General features: G+C 46.9%; 1 long non-coding RNA gene across 1 annotated transcript in view; it reads right to left on the bottom strand.

Annotated features, from left to right (window-relative positions):
• The window catches only part of LOC309663489, a 368,186-nt gene that overhangs the window by 289,394 nt on the left and 74,030 nt on the right, over positions 1–4,762 (bottom strand). The window lies entirely within an intron of this gene.

The raw sequence follows: 4,762 nt of genomic DNA, 5'->3' as shown, positions 1-4,762 counted from the left end.
CCGGGTCCTAAAGGGCCCTGCTTCTCCCCGCCCCCTGCCTTCTCCCCTCCCCCTTTTGGAGACCACCCCCTTCCCCCGACACTCCCGCGCGCGGGCCTCTGCGTGCGCGCACGCCCACTCGCCCATCTCCACTTCCTTGCATGCTGCGTGGGTCCCCTACACCCCCTGGCCTCTCTCCCTCCACACCCTTCTACCCCGGGCTCCCTGACTCCTGGAGGATGAGAATAACTTGGGGGTTTGGGTAAGATTGGCGCGGGAGTGGACAAGAGTGGGTGCTTTTGTCTCCTGTTTTCGGTTCAATTCGGAAGGACTTCGTTTGCGCGCCTCCCATGTGGCCGGCACTGGGCTCACTGCTGGAGGGAATGCAAAGGACGTCAGACGTGACCTTCAAGTAGATTTCAGTCCACTCCCAGCAATTCCCTCCATCCTCGGGTCCCACTGCTGACGTGTTGCTTGGGACAGTGACTTAGGAGTCAGGAGGCTGTTCACATCCTCTGGATCAGCCTACCCCGAACAGCCCCTCTTAGGGACCATTTCAGTTTCTCAACCCTGCAAGCATTTGTTAACATATAAGTACCTGAAATGCAATTTCTGGACACTAAGAAACCTCCCTTCCTCTCCGCCTACTCTGCTCCACCTCCCCCCACAAATAATTCCTTGGGGACCTGGGCCTCCACCCACAGATCTCGAGGCATTTGCTGCAGGACAGAACACCCTGCTTCAGGGGTCTTAGGTCAGATCAGCTTTCCAGGTGTGGGAGAATGTCCTGGGGTAAGATCATTTAGAGCTCTCTCCAATAAATGCAGATGGACAAGAATGGCCTCCCTTCATTGTTCAGATTGATTCTTTGATCCAAGCTGTCCCCAACTCCAGGAAATTCCAGGCTGGACCCCACTTTAATCATCACCCACCTCCTGTGACCCTAACAAAGCTCCTTGTCAAAGAGATTCTCTTGGTGGGGGTTGGACCATTAAGCTACCTCCAGCCCAAGTATAATTTCTCAACACTCCGTGCCACCCTTCCCCCACCAGGGCCCTCCACTCCAGCTCTTTCTAACTTTAAAACTGAGAGCCATTTGATTCTACTGAACAGCAACTTACTAAGTGGCCACCTGGCCCTGAAGGTGAGCTAGATGCCCCAGGAAGGCAAGTTCCTGATCTTAAGGAACTAACAATGTTATGGGTGAGAGTTTGGTGAAATGAACAAATAACTGGTTGTCAGAGGCTTTGAGGAGGAGAAATATTTAGATGGTAAGGTGACGGGGATTGCAGGGGTAGATCAGAATTGAAATTGAAGCTTGGAATTCTACCAGGGGAAATGCAGGCATAGCAAGGGCATCCTGAGTAGAGGGACCAGCTAAATCAAGGACCTGGAAATGGGAAAGCGAGGTTGGAGAGAGGAAGTCCACTTTGGCCAGCGGAGGCTTGGGGGCAGGGGGAGGACCGGCAGGAAATCCAGTTGACTTGTGTGGAGATTTGGCTTCATTTAATTGAGCAGGGGGCTGCAGCATCCATATTTGGGCAGAGGAGTGAAAGAGACAGAGCTGGACTTCTGGAAATCACTAGAGCTGTGTCTAGTGCAGATCGGACAGAACTAAGAAGAGACAGGCATGAGGAGGCTGCCGGTCACTGCTCCTTTGTGTGCCCTGGCATACTGTGCCAGCCCAGTAACATTTGTTTCTGTTGGTCTCACCCACTAGAGTCTGAGCATCTGCGGAGTAGAGATACCCTAGCATGATGCTGTCCAATAAAAATCTATTGCAAACCACAAACGTGAGCCACATGGGAAATTTTCAATTTTCTAGTAGTCACTTTAAAATATAGTAAAAAGAAATAGATGAAACCCATTTTAATATATACTTTATTTAACTTAATTTGTTCATATATACTTTATTTAACTTAATTTGTTCAAAGTATCATTTCAAGGTGTAGACAACATTAAAAATTATTAGTGAGAGATTTAACACTCCTTTTTTTCGTACGAAATCCTTAAGCCCTGAGGTGTATTTTATGCTTACAGCACATTTCAGTTTGAGCTAGTCAAAATTCAAATACTCAATAGCCATATGTGGCAAGTAGCTGCCAAATTGGACAGGAAACAGGTCTAAAATATAGTGCCTGGCACCTAGTAGGCACTCAATAAATGTGTTGAATGAATGAATTAGTGAATGAATGAAAAGTAGTATCTCTAGAAATACCCCTCACAGGGCCCCAATCTCAGTCACCATTGCAATGCCCAGCAGCTGGGGATGAAAGGTAGGAATGAATCATGAATCTACTGAGAGGATAGGAGAGGCATTCATTCATTCACTCATTCATTCATTCACTCATTCATTCATTCAGCTCCTCACTTACCTTTTGAGATGCATTCTCCTTCCATCTCCTTTAAGGTTCTTCATCCTAAGGTTCTTCTCCTAAGCCAAGAACCAAGGAGATGAGCAGGCAAAGTAAGGCTAACTTGACAAATGCCAAGTGCTCAATGAGATTTTTCTTTCTAATGAGTCTGAAGATCCTACACCAATTCTTTTCTCTTCATTCCCTGGTTAAGAGTAACCCTCCTCCCTGTGTACACACATCCACTCACCACCAACAACCCCATCTTTTTCAAGTCCTTTCCTAACCACTCTGAGGTTCATAGTTCTACTCCAGAAAGGCCAGCAGCTGCTGAGGCTTCAATCATAGAATATCCTCAATGGATTGAAGTCTCGGGAAGAGGAGGGGCTTGACCAAGACCACAGGCGGGTTACTGGCTGGCCTGAGACTCCACCGTTTTGTTCATCACTGTAGGCCCAGGGCCTAGAACAGTGCCTGGTACACAGAGGCTGGATAAATCTTGAATGAACCCAGGTTCTCAGCTTTTAGCCCTCTGCTTTGCCCACCATTCCTGGAGCATACCTTCCTTTACGTATCTCATGAATCCTTCTGTGATGTCCTTCGGCCTGAGAGCCCTGTCTGTGCCAGGCACTAAGCAGTAAGGACTCGTTGAGAGATGGGGACAGGTTGAAACTGGTTTTCTCCCCTCCCCCTAATCCCTGCCTTTTTCCATTTGAAAAGTGTTTCACAGACTCCGCCCTCACAAGGTTTACCATAACTAAGTACCACCTGTACTATTATTTACATATTTTTTTAATGTAAGTCAATTTGCTTTTTTTTCCTTTTTTACTTAAAGCTATTTTTTTTTAATATCACTACCATAAATGGAAAGGCAGTATTGATGCCCATGTATAGATAGCAACCATAAAAATAAACAAAATGAAAACAAAACAACGTTATTGGGCTTCCCTGGTGGCGCAGTGGTTAAAAATCCACCTGTCAATGCAGGGGACATGGGTTCGAGCCCTGGTCTGGGACGATCCCACATGCCGCAGAGCAACTAAGCCCATGCGCCACAACTACTGAGCCCACGTGCCACAACCACTGAAGCCCGCGCTCCTAGAGCCCATGCTTCACAAGAGAAGCCACCGCAGTGAGAAGCCTGCACACCGCAATTAAGACACAATGCAGCCAAAAATAAATAAATAAATAAATTTATTTAAAAAAACAAAACAAAACAACGTTATTCAGTTCAAGTTGGATACTGTTGCTTACTGCAGCCTCTGAAGCTGGTATACTCTTCTGGTTAACAAAAGGTGAGCCAGAGAAGTATTGTTTTTTTTTTTTAATTTTTGGCTGCGTTGGGTCTTCACTGCCGCACGTGGGCTTTCTCTAGTTGCGGCGAGCACGGGCTTCTCATTGCGATGGCCTCTCTTTGCTGCAGAGCATGGGCTCTAGGCACACGGGCTTCAGTAGTTGTGGCACATAGGCTCAGTAGTTGTGGCGCACGGGCTTAGTTCTTCCGTGGCACGTGGGATCTTCCCGGACCAGGGCTCAAACCTGTGTCCCCTGCATTGGCAGGCGGATTCTTAACCACTGTGCCACCAGGGAAGGCCCAAGCCAGAGAAGTATTAAATGCAAGCCAGACCCAAGCTGAAATTTTTCTCCATTAAGTCCTCAGGAGATGGAGAAGAATATTTTTAAAACATTTTATTGAAATGTAACATACATGCAAAAAAGTACACATATCATAAATTTGAGGAATGTTCACAGATTGGCCATCCCCTGTAACCAGATGAAGAAAGAGAGCATTAACAGAACTCAGAAGACTTCCTTCTGGTTACCTCCCCACCAAGGGTCACCGTTATCCTTACTTCTACTAGCATGGATGAATTTTGCCCGTTTTTGCGTTTCACATTAATGAAAACATACAATACGTAGTCTTTTTGTCTCTGGCTTCTTTCGCTCAACATTAGGCTCGTGAAATTTGTCCCTGATCTTGCATGTAGTTGTTCATTCCTTCTCCTTGTTGAGGAGTGTGCCATGGTATGACTACACCACACTTTATTTCTCCATTCTACTGGTGATGGCCATTTGGCTAGTTTCCACTTTTTGACTCCTATGAACACAGCTGCTTCTAGTCTCCCAGAAGATGTCAGTTACTGAGTGTGGGCACACAGTTCTGTGGCATCCCTACCTAGATGTGGAATTTCTGGATCATGGAGTATCCCAGTGCTCAGCTTTAGTAGATCTAGCCAGAAAGTTGTGCCAAATAAATGTATGAACCTATACTCCTATCAACAGTTTATGAGGGGACTTCCTGTGCACTCTAGAGCCCGCGAACCACAGCTACTGAAGCCCGCATGCCACAACTACTGAAGCCCGCGAGCCACAGCTACTGAAGCCCGCATGCCACAACTACTGAAGCCCGCGAGCTACAACTACTGAAG

The sequence above is a fragment of the Balaenoptera physalus genome (genome assembly GCF_965194825.1).
Source record: "Balaenoptera physalus genome assembly, chromosome: 6".
Taxonomy (NCBI): Eukaryota; Metazoa; Chordata; class Mammalia; order Artiodactyla; family Balaenopteridae; genus Balaenoptera; species Balaenoptera physalus.
Note: the sequence above shows the minus strand (reverse complement) of the source record. Positions and strands in the feature narration are given on the sequence as shown.